Here is an 18,388-nt window from a genome sequence, read left to right on the forward strand (position 1 = left end):
CTACAGGACAGAGTCATCCCAGCCAAGGAGGGGCGGCCAGGGGCAGGGCTGCGGGGGCCGTCACAGCGGCGGTTTGGGGGGCCGTCACAGCGGCGGTTTGGGGGGCCGTCACAGCGGCGGTTTGGGGGCCGTCACAGCAGGGGTTTGGGGGGCCGTCACAGCAGCATCGGCTGCCCCACAAGTCCTCGCCCAGCCCACGTCAGCTGAAGAGAGAAGGGGGACGAAAGGGTACAAGAGTGGGATTGCGATGGGGCCTTCTAAGCAGGGGAACTGGGCGCTGGGAAGACGGGGAGGGAACGGGGGGGGGGGCAGTTTATGATTTCTTACGCAGACGTCTGCTTAGAAATATGAAGGTAAAGACAGAAAAAAACCCAACTCATAAGCCGCCTTTCCGTCTGGGGAATTACCTGAAAACAGAGCGCCTGGGAGTTGATCCTTCCCAGGGACGGATCTGTCTGGTGAGGACACCCCGGGGTGGGGGAGGGCAGCTAAGGAGCTGGGAGCTTCCCCCGCCGGTCCCTCCGCCAAGGTGCCCTCACCCTCAGGAGAGTGCAGGCCTTGGTCTCAGTCTCATTTCCCCAGAAACAGCCGGGAGGGTTTCCACACAACTCCTCAGGAGAGAGAGGAGCATTCCAGAAAAAGCCCGGAGCGGGCTCTCCGGCCACGCCCCACAGCCTTGCCGGCCACCGAGCTCCCTGTCCCACCTGGTGGGAGCAGCCCTCCCCGCAGCGCCCAGACGTGGAGGGAGGGGATGTGCTGGGGCGAAGGGCACGTCCTCCACGCAGGAGGCAGCTGCTGCTGCACAGACTTCTGGATCTCCAAGTTCCTGGGTTCGCAGGGGCTTTTGGCCGCTGTGGGCTTCCTGAGCAAGGACCCTACCCTCACTCCTCCTGTTGGACGGGCGGGCGTGTGAGATGTTTACGCTAAAGGAGCACGCCCCTCGGAAAAGGCTGGAAGAGACCACCGCCCCGACACGCTCGGGACGAAAGTGAAGAGGACGGCTCAGCAAACCGAGGCCCAGCTCGAGGCGCGAGGGCGCGGGGCCAGTCCTCCCAGAGCCCCTCCCGTGCCTGGAGGCCCCGAGGGGCCCGGCGGCGGAGCCCACCCTGCCTCCGGCCCGGAGACCACATCGCGGCCACGGCGAGGCCCACGCACCCAGGCTCCGTGCCAGCTGCTCCACGAGCCACGTGCCCGGCGAGGCGGTAGCTGCCGGTGCTCAGGCCGCTGCCCCGGCGCAGAAACGCGGGTGAGGTGGGCGCCCGCATCCAGCTCTGCTCTCGGCCTCCTGGGGGCAGGCCACACCCCGCCCAGCGCCCGAGCTCCACGCAGGGCCCGTCCCCGGGGCCTCCCGCCGCGAGCGAGCACCAGGACCCAGCGAGGCGAGGGCAGAGCCCTCCCGCGAGCAGGCCTCGCCGGTGAATAGAAAGCAGGACACTCAAAGCCGAGGTGGACGTGCCAGAGGCGGCATCTCCCAGCTCTCACTCCCGCCACGTGCCGTGTCAGGGCCCACCCCCCCCCCGAGGGCATGCCGCCTTGCCCGCGGCGCGTCCAGGTGACCGTCCCCAGGCCCCCCGCTTTACCCGGGAGCCGAGTGAGCGGCCCGGCTCCCCGCGAGCACACGGTGGCAGCTGGGCCGCGGTGGTGCCGTGTGCAGTGGTCAGCACGGGGCAGGGGCGGGAGCACATTCCTCCCCGGCCCGTTCCCGCCGCGGAGGCCAAATCACACCACCCGCGGCCGCTGCTCCAGCCCCAGAGGAGCCTCACGTGTAGGAGCCGAGCGGTCAGGGAGCACCTCCCCCAAACCCACACACAGACTCGACGGCTGCAAACAGGGCGGCTGCCCCTTCCCAGCAGCACCCAGTCAAGACGGACCACCCCCATCCCGGGGGGCCCAGGCAGGCCCCGACGGCAGGACCGCGCCTGAAGGGCCTCCGGAGACGTTACCTCCACCAAGACACCCCCTTTTGCGTGATGGGCACCTAGGCGAGCGAGGCTCCCCTCACTCCCAAGGGGATCCCTCGCCCTAACGTCTGGGTGTCCCCAAAGCAGAAAGGCACACCGCTCGATCCCGCCTCAAGAGGACTTCCGTCAAGCCCAGGACATGGCCTTCCCTGTCGCTCTCTCACGGGCAGTCACCATTCTTCCTTTCGTTATCAAAAAAGGGTGGTCAGCCCGGCCGGCGTGGCTCAGTGGTTGAGTGTCGACCTATGACCAGGTCACTGTTTGATTCTGGTCAGGGCACATGCCTGAGTGGCGGGCTCAATTCTCAGTGGGAAGGGGGGGGGGGGTACAGGAGGCAGCCGATCCATGATTCTAATCATTGATGTCTCTCTCTCCCCCCCAATTCCTCTCTGAAATCAATAAAAATATTTTTTTTTAATTAAAAAATAAAGAAGGGATGTCAGCCTCCCTGTGGCCAGGCTGTAAGGCTGTAAGGGTCACCTGCTTGCATCCCCACCTGGTTAACAGGCCCTGGGGTCCCTAACGGGGCGCAGAGACCAAAAAGCCCACCGCTCGCCATCAGCTCAGAAGCCACGGAAGGCGGTCGGAGGCAAAGGTGTCCCCCCAGAAGGAAAAGGCGGGGGACAAACCCGACTCCCCAGGCGTGTGCGGCTAAAACACTAACACAGACTCCACGCCAGCCGGGGCTGGGACGTGAGGCCCGTCACACGCCCATCAGCACAGACCTGGTCGAAGGTTCCCAGGCCCCCAAGCCTCGCCCAGCCTCCCTCCTCTAGAGCGAAGCACGAAATAAGACCAGGCTCAAGAAAACACCTCCGCTCGCAGAAAAAGTTTTACTTAAATTTTGAACAGGAGACCGATGACTTGAACGAGACAAAGCAAATATTTTCTGCTCCTGTGCCCCGGCGAGGCCAGGTTGGTGAGACAGACGGGGTCTGTGCCTCCAGCTGCAAATGCACAGAGAAGGCCTGGGCAGAACTCCGAGGACATAGGTTCTTTTTTTTTTTTTTTTTTTTTTTAATCCTCACCCGAGGATATTTTTTCCATGGCTTTTTTTTTTTTTTTTTTAGACTGAGTGGAAAGGAGGGAGGAGGAGGGGGAAAGAGAGAAAGAGAGAATTGATGTAGGAGAGACACATGGATTGGTTGCTTCTCACACGTGGCCCTGGTCGAGGCAAGGGGGACTGAACCTGCAACTGAGGTACGTGCCCTTGACTGGGAACCAAAACCACGAACGACCCTCTGGTCGGGGGGTGGGGGTGGTGGGGGTGGGGGCCGGTGCTCTAACCATTGAGCGGCTGGCCAGGGCCAGGCCCTGGGTCTTATCAGACGGGCAGCCCCGAGTTCCCCCAGCTCTGAGACGAGCGGATGTCTCTTTTTCAGGCAGGAGTCTGGTCTCCACACATTGTCAAGTCTCGAACCAGCCGTAGCATCCATATCCAAGCGTTTGGACCGGCTCTTGGATTCTGACTTCCTTCTCCTCTCCCGGTGGAGGCTGTCGCTGGGTCGTTGCTGCCCTGGGTCCCGTTCCCGGTGGCCGCCGCCATGCCCAGCCCTGGACCAGCACCTGGCCTGAGCCTGCCCAGTGCCAGGTCCCCGGTCCACAAACAAAAGGCATTTTGGCTGCCCCCCTCCCCAAAATGGTACAGACCACAGAAGACCAGGCAACGGACAACTTCGGGGACATACACCTTTTATTAAAACACTGTTTTCATGGCAATAAACGTCCCTAGCAGATCCAACGCATGACTCTGTGGAGATCCACGCTTCCTTCCAAAATAAATGTGTCTTTGAGTATAAACAGTGAGTGGACAAAAGAAAATATTGATAAGGGCCCAGGCGATAAAGGCCGAACTCTGGACAGCTGGGAGCCTCCGGACCCGGGGTAGAGCCTCCTAGTTCTCCGGGCATGTGCCTGGGGGCCGTGTGTGTGTGTGTGTGTGTGTGTGTGTGGGTGTGTGTGGGGGGGGGGGGTCCTCTGGCCATTTCTGTCTCAGAGGCAGAAGCCCTGGTGCAGAAGGAGAAACCTCACAGGACTGAAAAAACAGCCCAGGCCTTGCTGGCCCCGTGCCCCTGGGCGGCCCGTGTCCCCTCCCGAGCCTCAGTTTCCGCACTTGTAAAATGGGGGTCAGAGGGCGCAGCGCAGCGAGGCTGTGTGTGACCCTGTCCCCTAAAGGGAAAGGCCGCAGAGGTAGCAGCGGCCACACTTCTCGGTTACACAAGCCGCTGGCCGGGGTGCAGCGGGCGGCCCTGAGGTCCCTGTGATCTGGAGCGCGGCCGGCGGCCCTCGGGTGCCAAGGCGTCCACTGCACTCCCACGGTGCGCCGTCCTCCGGGCTCCCACTGGGAAGGGAGGAACCTGGGATCTCACACCGGGTTCAGGACTTCTCCCGAGTAAACCCTCCCCTAAAGACACTCCCCCTCCCGGGCGTCAGAATGCCTTCTGCTTGCAGAAACCTAGATTTACCTAATTTATCCTTTCAGACAGGAATCGGGGTGTGGGTGGGGGGGCTCGGCTCTCAGTCCACTCCCGGGGGAGACCGGCAGCTTTGTGCGGGGAGCCCCAGCCGCGCCTGCGGCCGCGCCAACATGTGTTCGGAGTAAAAGTGCGCGCGCGGCGTCGACGGAGCGGCTCCGGGGCCGGGGCTGCAAACGCTGATTCAGCGCTTTCGGAAACAAAGTGTCCCGGCCCGGCTCGCCCACAGCAGCCCCAGAAAGTTGTGCAACGGCGCCCATTTACTCACGAGCGCGGCCGGTTTGGGTCTTTTCTTTGCATCTTGAATTAAACTGGGCACCGGGGTGGCCGGAAAGCGTTCTCGGGAGTGCACGGGCCAGACCGCGCCGGGACCTGGTCCCCGTCACCTGTGGCGCCCGCCCTGCCGTGCCCGGCGCTTCCGTCCCCGCAAAGGACAAGGAGTTGGCGTTCCTTCCGACCCCCAGAGAGGACGGACACAATGAAAAGGGGAGCGCACCCTCCTTTCCACACGGCCCGGGCTGCGGGGCCTTCTCCGGGCGGCGTGCGGAGAGGCAATCGGCGGAGGGGGAGAGTTGCATCAGAAATTTCCTTCTGCAAACCGCACGGCTCTTATCACGTTTCCACGGCTGGCGGCGGCTAATCCGCGAGCCCTCCGAGTCGGGGTTAGGCCCCAGCGGCGGGTAACGGGGTCACTAACGGAATCGGAAAAAAAAAAAAAGAAAAAGAAAGAAAGAAAAAGAAAAAGCTCCCGAGGCCGGGCCGCTCAGAGCGGGGAGTGTCCGGCCAGCCGCGCGCGGGCGCACCGGCGGCTGCAGGGGCGCGGGCGCCCATCCTCCAGGCGGCCCGGGAGCGCGGCCACAGCCCCGACTGCGCACCCCCACCCGGCCCGGCCCCGCGCGGCCGGCGTCGGACGGGATGGTTCCAGGAGGCGCCGCCGGCTCCCGGGCTCCCCAGGGTCCGGCACCCGCGCGCAGAGCCCAGCCCGCTCGCCGCGCCCGCTCCCCGCTCCCGCCTCCGCGCCCCTCGGTCCAGCCCCGGGCGCCGCAGCCCCCGGCCCGCAGGCGACGCCCTTCCGCCCGCCGCGCCCCCGCCGCGCCCGGCGTCCCCGGCCGGGCGGCGAGCGCGCAGACAATGACGGCGCGGGGACCGCCCGCCCGCCCGCCCGCCCGCCGGGCCCCGCCGCGCCGACCACAAAGTAACTTGCGGCCGCGCTCCCCGCCCAACTCCCTACCTGCGCGGCGCCGCTCCCTCCGCTCCGCGTGGCTGTCGGCGACCCTCGCTGCGGTCCAGGCGAGCGCGGCACGCCAGGCGTCCCGGGCCCCCGAAGAGCTGCGCGCAAACTTTGCTTCGCGCGGGTGTCCGAGGCCTCCGAGCGCTGAGCCTGCTGCCGGCGCGCCGCTCGGTCCTGCCACCTCCTCCCGGCCTCCCCACCCCCTCGATGGGCTTTAAACTAGCCCGGCCCCGCCCGCCGCCGCCTCCGCCTCCGCCGCCTCCGCCTCCTCCCCCGGCCGCTTTTCCTGCTCCTCCTCCCGCCGCCGCCGCCGCCGCAGCCCGGACCGCTCGGCCGCCAGCGCGGGCGGAGCCGGGCCCAGGCGCAGGGCGTGGCGCGGGCGCGGGCGCGGGGCCGGACCCTCTCGTGGCAGCTGCCCGGGCCGAGCGCGGGGCGGGCGCCGGGGCGTGGGCGCCTGCACCCCTTGTCCTGCCTCCCGGACCCCCGGACGCGGGACCCCGGACGCGGGACCCCGACCCCCCAGGCCTGGGCGCCAGGGGAGGACGCATGGGACCTATCCTGAGAGGCAATTTGTAGGCGAATTCTTTGGAACTCCAAGTCCCAACGGTGCAGCCCAAACCCTGCATCCCGGGCGCCCGCCACGGAAGGATGGGACGCGGGGACGCGGGGACGCGCGTGGCTGCCCTGGCCTCTGGGAGAAGGGAACCTGGGTTTGTGCTGTCAGCTCAGAGCCAGCCGGGTCTGGGGACTCACCTTCTGAGCCTCAGTTTCCCCATCTGCGTGTGAGCACCGGAGTGCTTGCAGGTGGAGTGGGGAGGCCCAACACACGTTGTTAATATCAGCAAGCCTCAGTGTCCCTGCCTCTGAAATGGGAGCATGAGCCCGCCCCCACACTCCGAATGCAGTCACACCTCTGCAGCTGGTGAAGGCGCGGAGAAACCTGCCTTAATGGGAGCCATTGGCGATCCTATTAACTATTATCACTGATGCCTCTACACAATGCAAATAGGGTGGTAATTATGTCTTTCTCTGGGTCTTGGTGTTATAAAAACAGCCACAACAATAACTTACCTTTACGAAGCGTGCGTTGGTGCCGAACATCCCCCCGTCTCTCACTGAGGCCTCCGAGGCCGTCCCTGGAGACGCCCACTGTGCAGACAGGGAGCCCGTCTCACAGGCCAAGCTGGCGGCCAGTGTGCCGGGCCCTTTGGGGGCGCTGCCTGTGGTTCCTGCTCTTCCCGCCTGCGCGTGGGGGTGTGAGGAAGGGCCACCCTCCTCGGCCACTAACGGGGGCCTCCTGGGAATGCGGGCCCCGCAGTCCACGCCCAGAAAACCAACCGCAAGAGGGAACGCCGGAGAGCAGGGGGTGAAGCATCTCCGATTCCCGGGAGATGGGGAGACAGGGGACCCCCGTTTTAAACAAAGGGCTCTTGAGGAGATGAGAGAGCAAAGCCTCCCCTGCTCCCCTGTGGGCAGCTGGAACCCCGCAGCGTGGCCCCTGCCCCTCAGCAGTGAGTGCTGCCCCGGCCAGAGCGCAGGCCGGTCGGTGTCGATTCACCGGTGTCCAGAGGCCTCCGAGCACTTTTCCGGACCATTCTTAGGCCGTTCAGTCCCTGTGGCCACTCCCCCCGTGTACTTCGGTGTCTTTCCTAAGCCTAGGGGATTAGCCCCCCTACCGTCACTACAGTCACCAAATTCGCAAGTTCACGTCAATCGGACACACGCATCGAATGCAGGTCCCTCCTCCGGCGCTGCCAGTGGATCCCACAACGTCCTTCATGCCGCAGCGTTCCTCTCCCCTCCTCGCACGGTCCGGCTGGGTGAGGGAGGACGCTGCCGTCTCAGCCACGCGGGTTTTCAAACATCTCACTGACGAGCGAGGGCCCAAACCACTGTCCTCGCGTTCCTGCTCACACGGCCCCCGGACCCCTTCAGGAACCGAGGTCTTGAATCGTCCCCGCACTCCGCGGCGGCTGTAGGAACTGCTGCTCCCTGGCCCTGCTGGTCCTGTGGGCCGATGGCACCGGCTGCCTTCCCCGGCCACAGACCCCAAATGCCCACTGCCCACGGGCGCCCTCCCCTGGGGACAGTGGCCGGGAGAACCCAGCGGGTCGGGCGGCAGTGCGGCTCTGTGGTCAAGAGCTTCAGCTGCGGCGATGAAACCGCGTCCCGACAGGAAGCCGGTTCGGTGACGGCAAGGACCTTCCTCACCGCATGAGCCCGGAGCTCCTCCAGCCGCAGGAGAGAAGCCCACCGGCTCTGAGGGTAAGGAGGGGCGGGAGGGTGGGGGCCTGGCTCCCCGCTGGCTCCCCGCTGGCTCCGCCTGTGAGGAGGGTCACTGGTGGCTGTTTATGGGTGGCCTCTGGGCAGGGGCCACGCCTGGCACTGAGCGGCACCCGGTTAGCAGCCATCGTGCAGACGACGTTATCAGCAGAGCTCATGGAGGGGACACGCTGGAGGGCGGGCACCGGCTCCACACGCCAGCAGTCTCGGCAGAGGAGACGGGAGAAGGTGAGCGTGCGTGGTGGCTGTGGGCCCGGCCAGCAAGGGGAGGGGTGGGGGCACAGAGCCCCGGTGGCAGAGCTGGAGACCAGTGGCCACATCACCAAGGACTACCTGCCCGCCCCCCGGCCCTCACCCTCACCTTGGGGCTGGGGTGGTGGGTCTGCAATCGCCTCCAACCCTAATACCTGCTGAGAACCCGTGGGCACCTGCTCCCCCTGCAGGCCCCGGGGCCCACCCCCACCCCCACCCTACAGAGTTTACCCTGTGCGTCAGTCTGCATTTTTTAAAAAAATATTTCTTTACTGATATTTTACAGAGAGGAAGGGTGAGATAGAGAGTTAGAAACATCGATGGGAGAGAAACACCGATCAGCGGCCTCCTGCACGCCCCCTACTGGGGATCAGGCCCTCAACCAAAGTACATGCCCTTGACTGGAATCAAACCCAGGACCCTTCAGTCCACGAGCCAACGCTGTATCCACTGAGCCAATCTGGTTAGGGCGCAAATCTGCAGTTTTAACAGACCCCCCCCATGACCCACAATGCACCAGGGGATGCCTTGAACTCTCTCAAGAGGAGAAACGCAGGCTGTCCCCGAGGGCACGGCGGGGGCTGCTGGTGTCGGGAAAGGCTCCCAGCGGTGCCATGCCCCAGCAGCGTCCGGGCACCCGAGACACAGAGAGGGGACGGAAGGGAAGGCTTGCCAGGCGGGGGGAGGCGTGCGCCTCACCAAAGCCGGGAAAGAATGCACCGGGCAGTCACATTTCGCCAGGAATGCTGGGCCGGGGCCGGGGACGGAGGCCACGGGGCAGGCAGGAGACTTGGCAAGAGGCCAGGCTGCAAAGGCCAGAGGGACTGCTGGCCACACTCAGGTGCCTCCACGTTATCCCCGCGGCGATGGGGGGAGCGAGATGTGTGTTGTCAGGAGCCAGCCCTCTGTGGGACGGTCCGTTCCGGGGCTGGGGGTTGCTGGGCGGGAGGGTGGGCCAGTGTGACGCCCGCACCTGGGAACCCCAACCAGCGTCCTGGAGGGTCTGCCCGGAGCCCGGAGCCCGGGAGGAGCACGTGCGAAGGGAGGTACCAAAATAGGCCCCGAATAGTCGCCTCCCGTCTCCGTCTCCCTCTCCCTGGCTGGGGCCTCCACGGCTCCTGTGTTAGATTCCCATGGAAATCCGTGTTCCTTAGGATGTCTCCATCCAAACTCCCCTTTTCCTGAAACAGCTCCCAGCAGGGACCCGCGGAAGATGTTTAAGTCTGACTTCCTGAGAGCGTGTGCTACTGGACAGAAATCACGTTTTGTGGGGTTTTGGAGAGGAATTCAGTTGTGCGACCAGAACAGGGCCAGGGCCCCAGAAGCTTCCCGTGGCCGATCCGGTCCCCACTCGCTGAAGCCACACGTCTGCCTTGTGCCCCGCGAGTTTTGCCTTTTCAAGACGGTCACGTGCCATTTCATACCAATGTGAGTTAACAAAATCCATTTGCAGCTCAATACGCTTGATGGTTCGAATCCCTGGAAGTCCAGAGCTAATAGAACTCAAAATAAGAACAAATCTCCGTGACGGGTAACAGGTAGCGGGCGCTCCTGAAGATCGGGGGTTGAAGAAAGAAAAGCAAGAAGCAGGATTTCGTCTCAGCACCACGTCCACGTCCACGTCCACGTCCACATCCACGCGCCTGAGGGGCTCGTGGTGTCCACGGGTAAGGCATCCTCTCGAAGGTGATTTTAACTTGTTCAGCCCCGAGGCTGCTCCAGCTGGTCACGAGGCATTGGTTAAGAGGGTCATCTGCCGCCTGCGGCCGGGCCGGGTGGGGCGGGGCGGGGCAGAAGATGGAACAGCTAATCTGGGAGATTGCTTGATAAGGGTCCCCGCTGGCTCGGCACGTCCAGGTGGAGGTGAGTGAGTGAGCGAGCGAGTGTTGGCATCGGTTCTGGGCCCAGTGCTGCCGGCCGACACGTAGGAACCTTTCAGCAGCACGGAGCACTGTCTCGTGGTCAAGGTCGGTCTCCTCTATTCAGATGTGAGCCCGATCCAGGGTCCTTGCTCCTCAGAACTCAGCCGGTTAGAGACGGAGGACTGACAGGGCAGGTTTCTCCGGGAGAAGCTCAGTGTTCTCCTTTCTCCTCCTCTTCCTCCTCCTCCTTCTGCCCCTGGCTTTTCGTCTCACCTTCTCCCCTCTCCCCTCCCTCCTCCTCCTCAGAACAAGGCCGCTTCCTCAGCACCCTGGCTGGCGGCGGGTGATGGTTCACACCGCCCAGCCTCCGCAGGGCCAGACCCTGTGCGCACGCAGCCGGGTGGATCCCAGCAGCGAGTTCTCCGGGAACCGATGTCTCAGGCGTGTAGTCGAGGAAGTCACCTCCAGGCCTGTGACTTCTCACCGTGACGTCACCAATAAAGAACCAACGGACGACGCCATGTGTGTCTGCCCCTCCTTCTGCCCCTAATCCTGGCTCCTCGCTCACGTCTTGTCCTTTTAGTGTTTTCTGTGCAACCAGCGACTTGGATGCGGGCCTGAGGGGCTCTGTCCTGCAGGGTTCCGCTGTCAGCTACTTGGGACCCAGTGTGCGTGCCTGGATCCGGGGCCGAGGAAGGGATTAGACCCTTCATTTATTCAGTTTAGGGGTTTTAACCTGCATGCACCCCCCTGCTTTTAGGGAGTCTGAGGACTTGGCTGGGCGGCCGGATGGGAACTCAGCCCATCTGAGACCAGAGGCGCCCACAGGCGGGCAGACCCTGACACGGGCAGTGGTCAGGGCCGGCCCTGAGGGTGCAGCTGGGCCGAGCCCACGCAGCGGGCAGTACCCAGAGTCCACTGGGGCCGGACTGGCGGGGGTGGTTCTCGTGGTGAGGAGACTCCAGGTGGCATTCGAACGCCCGCCGGAGGACAAGTGGGTCCACGTAGGTGCAAGGTCCAGCCAAGGACAGAGGTCCGGGCAGGTGCGCAGTGGCCGGGCAAGGACGAGCCTGGGCGCAGGTCCAGCAGGAAGTGGGTCAGGAGGTCAAGCCTTGCGTACAGGAACAGGCGGCGTCCCACGCCAGAACCAGGACACGGGCCTCCCGGGGGCTGTGGTCCCAGCCCCTCCTGAGCCCCTCGGAGCCGGGCTGGACGGGCCCCGCTCCTGCAGGGCTGGGGAGGGGACACAGATCCGCCGCCGGCCAGGGCTGGGAGTAAGTTTTCATTTTCACGTAACGACCCGGCGAACGGTGGCTCAGCATCGCCCGGAGTGTAGAGCTGTCCAGGCCCCGGTGATGCCGCGGGGTGCTGGCTTCGGCGCTCGCACCCCGGCTTCCCGAACAGGGCGCGGGGGTCGGAAGGGACCTCGGGGGCGACCCGGCAAGGCCACACCAGCGACCACACTGCCCGGGGGCTGGCCGCGCCGGGGCCGCCGGCAGTGGGGTTGGGACTGGCTCCGGAGCGTCACCTCTGCCTGTCACAGGCCGCGGCGGCTTCTCCATCGGGAAGCGGGGGCCCGCTGGGCGCGCAGGCGGGGACCTGGGCCGGCTCCGCACGCTGTTCTCTGCGGAGCCTGGGCTTCGGCTCAGACGACTGGGCTCCCATTCGCGTTTTCCTCCGGTTCATCCTGTGACTCGGACAAATGACTCCCCGTGTGACCCCCGAGGACCTGCGGCTCCGTGTGCTGGGCCACCTGCCCAGGCCCCACGGCAAGTGGAGGTGTGGACCGAGCCCCAGGCTGTGCTCAGCACCGCGGGGTCCCACGTGGCTTTGCTGGAAGAGCCGCTGTCGTCCTGTGGCTAGAGCCGGGATGCCGGGGGCAGCCGGGGCGCTGGGGAGAGCAGCCGAGCGGTGCCCCTTGCTGTTGGGGAGGCAGTCAGCATCCCGCGTGGAGTCTGGTCCCGATGCCAGGGATGCGTGCAGATGGCCTTGTTCCTCGGAAGCTCATGTGTGCACACGTGTCCTTCTCAGGGACAATGCCCACAGGACGGGGCGGAATGTGGCGGCACGTCTCCCCTCCCCGTGTCTCCCTCCCGTGTCTCCCTCCCCGTGTCTCCCTCCCGTGCCTCCCTCCACGTGCCGGGCGTCTGCCTCGCAGGCTCGCAGCCCCTCCGACCAGCCCTCCTCCCGGCGTGTCCGGCACCGGCCCTTCCCACCCACAGGGCTGAGGACAGCGCCGGCCGCAGGAGACACCGGGCGGCCGCCTCCTCTCTCAGGTGGCGGGCAGGTTCACTGGTCACCGGCACGCAGCGCTGTCCCGGGACCCGGGTGCTCCCCGCGAAACCCGGGTGCTCCCCCACCCCGGGTGCTCCCCGCGGGACCCGGGTGCTCGGGGCACTCCTGGGCAGCTCTGTGGCCCGCGCTGTCTCGGACACTCGCTGAACCACAGGGACGCCCACTTAACAGCGCTGGTGCGGCGTGCAGCTGCTCGGGGCCCGAGGAGACGGCTCCGTGTGACGGTGGCTCCCAGCTCGGGGTCTCGCCTGGACTGTGGGCCCCACTCCCCACTCGGAAGGGGTTTGACAACCGGTGAAGTGCTGCGGGGTTCGTGGTTATGAACGTGAGATCCCACCAGCAGGGCGGCCGGGCACCAGGCCCCCGAGCCCCCACCTGGGAAGGGGATGGGGGCACGGAGCGTGGCCAACCAGCCCCCCCCCCCGGAGGCATGCTCTCTGGGCGGCAGGGCGGCAGGTTTCTCTGTGGGGATCGAACCCTACATCCCATCTCACAGATGAGCTTGGCCCTAGAAATGACGGGGGGCCAGGGCTGAAAACAGAGCCTCTGTCCCACCCCAGACCCGGTCCCGCTCCCCGGGAGAGAGAACAATCCGGCCCCGAGCAGCCCGCGTCCAGCAGCTCTCTGAGCCGAACGGCCTCCGTGCCTCGCAGCCGTGCCCACGGGAGCCCCAAGACCAGGGCCCCACACATCCCAGAAAACCCGCAGCCGGGCCTGCGCCGCACACTCACACACACACACTCAGCACCTGGAGCCACGTGGCGCCCGCGAGGCGATGGGAAGGGCAGCAGCACCCCCTGCAGTCCAGGCGGCCCTCTGCCTGAGACTGAGGCTGAGCCCGCCTCCCTGGCTCCCAGCCTTTCCGGAGGCACTCGGGGTTCACGCCTGCCCGCTCCCCCGGGACGAGGCCTGGCGCCCGTGCGACCCCCCTGCCCCACGGTGGTCGCCTCCCGTCGTGAGGGGGGAGGGCTCCCGTGAGCTCAGAGCCTTGCTCTGCACGGCTTTTGTTCTGTTTGGTTTGTTTGTTTTGGGTTACTCCTCACCTGGGAATATTTCTCATTGATTTTTAGAGAGAGTGGAAGGGAGGGGGGGAGACAGAGAGAGAGAACATTGATGTGAGAGAGAGAGAGAGACATTGATTCGTTGCCTCCTGCACATGCCCCAACCAGGGCCGGGATGGAGCCTGCAACCGAGGTCCGTGCCCTTGACCAGAATCAATCCCGGGACCCTTCAGTCCGCGGGCCGACGCTCCACCCACTGAGCCACACCGGCCAGGGCCCCAGGTTTACAGTAAGACGGGCAAAACAGTGCCCACCGGACACCCCCAGAGCTTTGTCATTCCAGCGGGACATGCCTGGGACCCACAGGACACAGGGGGCGGTCAAGCCCTGCTAGACACCCCACCCTGGCCACCCAGCACCTCCCTCGGCTTTAGTTGTGCGACGCACCCCCGGCGCCTCCGTCTCACCTGCAGGGCTGGTCAGCAGAGTCTACATATTGCCCGGACGTCACCGGCCAGTCTGGGAATCGCACCGCCGCTGCCTCAGGGTCAGACCCGAGGACCGAGGGCGGAGCGGGCACTACGGCCTCGCCGGGTCCTGGCCACGGGGAAGCCCTGCTCTCCTGGGTGACCGGGTCCCACCAGGTCGATGCCCAGCCTCCACGGTGTGAGGGCCCCACAAGGAGCTTGTGAGAGTGAGCGCCTGGTTCGGCAGGTTTGGGGCAGGACCCGAGAGTCTGAACCTCTAAAATGCTTCCTGGGAAGGGGCCCAGAAATCGACCCGCGCCTCTGTGCTTGATCCGGATTCGATAAGTCACATTGATAAAGACATCTCTTCAACAAATGGTGCTGGGAAAACTGGGCAAGTACTTACAAAAAAAAAGAAACTAGACCACCAACTGACACCATACACAAGAATAAACTCGAAATGGACAAAAGACCTAAATATAATCACAAAACCATAAAAGCCCTAGAAGAAAACGCAGGCAGGAAAATCTCAGCCATTCCTCACAGCAATATTTTTCTGATATGTCTCTGTGGGCACGGGGAACAAAGGAGAAAATAAACAAATAGAACTCCATCCGACTGACAATCTCTGCACAGCCAAGGAGACCGCCCACAGGACGAAGAGGGAGCCCACTGCACGGGAGGACTTACGTGCCGATGTTATATCTGGTAAGGGGTTAATCTCCGAAATCTATAAAAAAAACCTTACACTAAACAGCACCAAGAAGATAAACAACCCAATTAGAAAATGGGGCAAAGGACCCGGATGCACGCTTCTCCAAGGAGGACATGCAGACGGCCAATGGACAATGAAAGAATGCTCACCATCACTAACCATTAGACAGATGCCAATCCAAATGACAATGAGGTGTCTCCTCCTACCTGCCAGCATGGCTACCACCAGTACATGGGTCAGTAAGTCAACAAACAACAAGTGCTGGCGAGGACGCGGAGAAAAGGGAACCCTCGTGCACTGCCGGTGGGGATGCAGGCTGGTGCAGCCACTGTGGAGAACAGTGTGGAGTTCCCTCAAAAAGTAAAAAATCATAGTGCCTTTTGACCCAGAGATCCCACTTCTGGAAATATATCCTAAGAAACGCAAAACACCAGTCAGAAAGAATGTATGCGCCCTGTGTTCATAGCAGCATTACTTATAACAGCTAAGATCTGGAAGCAGCCCAAGTGCCCATCAGCAGGTAATGGATAAAAATGCTGTGGTACCTTTGCCCAATGGAATACTGCTGTCATGAAAAAAAAAGAAAGAAAGAAAGAAAGAAGAAAGAAAGGAAGGAAGAAAGGAAGAAAGAAAGAAAGAAAGAAGAAAGAAAGAAAGAAAGAAAGAAAGAAAGAAAGAAAGAAGAAAGAAAGAAAGAAAGAAAGAAAGAAGGAAGGAAGAAGGAAGGAAGGAAGGAAGGAAGGAAGGAAGGAAGGAAAGAAGAAAGGAAGAAAGAAGAAAGAAAGAAAGAAAGAAAGAAAGAAAGAAAGAAAGAAAGAAAGAAAGAGGAAAGGAAGGAAGGAAGGAAGGAAGGAAGGAAGGAAGAAAGAAAGAAGAAAGAAAGAAAGAAAGAAAGAAAGAAGAAAGAAAGGAAGAAAGGAAGAAAGAAAGAAAAAAGAAAGAAAGAAAGAAAAGAAAGAAAGAAAGAAAGAAAGAAAGAAAGAAAGAAGAAAGAAAGAAAAAGAAAAAGAAGGACATGGGACATCTTACCTTTTGCGACAGCATGGATGGACCTGGAGCGTGTTATCCTAAGTCCGTGGTCAGCAAACCGCGGCTCGCGAGCCTCATTCGGCTCCTTGGCCCCTTGAGTGTGGCTCTTCCACAAAATACCACGGCCTGGGCGAGTCTATGTTGAAGAAGTGGCGTTAGAAGAAGTTAAGTTTAAAAAATGTGGCTCTCCAAAGAAATTTCTATCGTTGTACTGTTGGTATTTGGCTCTGTTAACTGATGAGTTTGCCGACCACTGGCCTAAGTGAAAGAAGCCACTCAGAGAAAGGTCAGCATCATGAACTCACGACTATGTGGGACCTAATGGATAAAATAAACTGATAAACAACATAGGCGTGGCTACAAGGAATGGGCTGACAGCGGTCAGAGGGGAGGGGGTCTGGGGGGCTCTATGAAAGAAGGTGAAGGGATCGAGCAAAACTAACAAACACGCATGTTCTGTGGACATCACCTCGACGCAGACGGCAGCGTGGTGACAGCCAGAGGGGGAGGGGGTGGGCACAGGTGGGGTGGGCAGTGGAGAGGCGCATGGGGACGGAGAGAGGCTTGGATGGGCGCACGATGCCGCGACAGGTGACGTTCTGTGGAGCCGCACACTGCAAACCTGGATGCCCGTGTGTCACCCCAATAAGTGCACTAAAACATCAAGCAAAGTGCTCCGTGGGCCACACGAGAAGTAGCAATGCCAAAACACCGCTGTCCCCAGTTGATAGAAGATAAAAAACGGGGTTCAGAGTGTGAGTGGCCCTTCCCACTACCTCTGCAACCCACACAGGAAACCAGGGTTTCAGACGAGCACCCCAAGTCCAAGTGCAGTGTCCCCCGCCACATCCCTAGGAAGACACAGGCCCCTCACATGCAATCTGAGGACCTCCTTTCACCCACCTAACATTTCTTTGCAACTTTTCCGTGTGTTTAAAAACACAGGCCCGGCCAATGTGGCTCAGTGGTTGAGCGTCAACCTATGAACCAGGAGGTCACAGTTTGATTCCTGGTCAGAGCACATGCCTGGGTTGCGGGCTCGATCTCCAGTGGGGGGGCCTGCAGGAGACAGCCAATCAATGATTCTCTCTCATCATTGATGCTTCTATCCCCCTCTCCCTCTCCCTTCCTCTCTGAAATCAATTTAAAAGTAAAGATAAAAACACAGTCACACTAATTTTTGAATTCACTTGAAGGGTAGCCCTCGTTCTATTCTCTCAATTTCTCTGTGGGCCTGAACATGTCACACTGAAAAGCAGGGCAAGAGAGGAGAGCGATGTGAACGCCGCTCAGAGCACACGTGCGTCCTTGGCGGGGGGGAGGGGTGGTGTGGGAGGAGCACAGGCCCAGCCTCAGAAGACCTGAATTTGAATTCTGGGTTTCCCACGCACACAGGCAACGCTGCTTCCCTGAGCCCAGGTCCTGCCTGGAAATGGGACACGCGCACTCCAGGGCGGCATTTGTGAGAGTGGCCTGTACTGAGGAATCTATATATATAAAAGCCTAAGCACCGCCGGCAGCTATGATGCGCACTGACCACCAGGGGGCAGACGCTCGACGCACAGGCATGGAAACATGGAACAGACTGATGAATCTCAGAGGGAGGGGGGAGGAGGGCAGGAAGAGATTAACCAAAGGTCTTATATGCACACTAGAGGCCCAGTGCATGGATTCGTGCTCCAGTGGGGTCCCTCAGTCTGGCCTGTGGGGATCTGGCCAAAACCAGCTCTCTGACATCCCCCAAAGAGTCCTGGATTGCGAGAGGGTGCAGGCCAGGCCAAGGGATCCCACCCCAATGCACTGGGCCTCTAGTGGCTCAATAAAAGTAGCTTTTAGAAAAATACATATATATGTGTGTGTGTGTGTGTGTGTGTGTGTGTGTATACATATACATATACATATAAAATATATATATTTTAAAAAATATATATATATTATATAAAATATATATATTTCAGAAAGGAAGGGAGGGAGAGAGAGAGAGAGAGAGAGAGAGAGAGAGAGAGAGAGAGAGAGAGAGAGAAACATCAATGATGAGAGAGAATCATGGATCAGCTGCCTCCGCATGCCCCCCACTGGGGATGGAGCCTGCAACCTGGGCCTGTGCCCTGACCAGGAATCAAACTGTGACCTCCTGGTTCATAGGTCGACGCTCAACCACCGAGCCACACTGGCTGGGCTGAAAGTACCTTTTGAATCTCATGAGGAGCAACGCTGTAATAAAGGTGCAATCAGGGTTTTAGACTCATAAGACCCGACTTCAAATCCCAGAGCGTGCCCCTTGCCCCGCCCCTGACGGGGTCTGGCCCTTCCCCTGCACGGGGACGGGTGCCCCGTGAGCTTCAGGGAAGGTGAACCGGGACCGGGAGCCGGAAGTGGCTGGCGGAGAGAGGGTGTCTGATAAGCAAGAGCCATTCCTGTGACAAGATGCAGAGTACCTATTTGCCAGTCACCAACACGGCCCCTGGCCGTGGCCGGGCACTCTTCGAAGCACTTTTCAAACAGTAACTCGGCTAATTCCCGTACCGGTCCTACGCGCCGTGCCACGATGGAATCCGTGTCACTTATCAGGAGCCGGGCACCACGACGGCCAAAGTCGCTCGGCCGGGAGGGGAGCGACAGAACCCTGGCCCTGGCCGTCTGAGTCCTTGCTCTTAACTGCTACCGTCTGTCTCTCAACGTCAATGTGAAGGAAGAGTCCTCGCCCGTTGGGCTCAGGGGATAGAGCATCGGCCCGTGGACCGAAGGGTCCGGCTTGGATTCGGACGAGGCCAGACCGGCCCCGCGTCAACGCCTCCTCGGCTCACACAGCAGCCGA

At 61.7% G+C, this 18,388-nt stretch overlaps 1 protein-coding gene across 1 annotated transcript in view; it reads right to left on the bottom strand.

Annotated features, from left to right (window-relative positions):
- The window catches only part of GRB10 (growth factor receptor bound protein 10), a 107,067-nt gene extending 101,235 nt beyond the window's left edge, over nucleotides 1-5,832 (bottom strand). Inside the window, exon 1 of the mRNA XM_054726200.1 lies at nucleotides 5,667-5,832. The gene's annotated coding sequence lies outside the window, so the exon portion shown is untranslated. The remainder of the gene's footprint in view (nucleotides 1-5,666) is intronic.
- Between the last annotated feature and the right edge of the window lie 12,556 nt (nucleotides 5,833-18,388).

This window comes from Eptesicus fuscus, chromosome 14 (genome assembly GCF_027574615.1).
Source record: "Eptesicus fuscus isolate TK198812 chromosome 14, DD_ASM_mEF_20220401, whole genome shotgun sequence".
Taxonomy (NCBI): domain Eukaryota; kingdom Metazoa; phylum Chordata; class Mammalia; order Chiroptera; family Vespertilionidae; genus Eptesicus; species Eptesicus fuscus.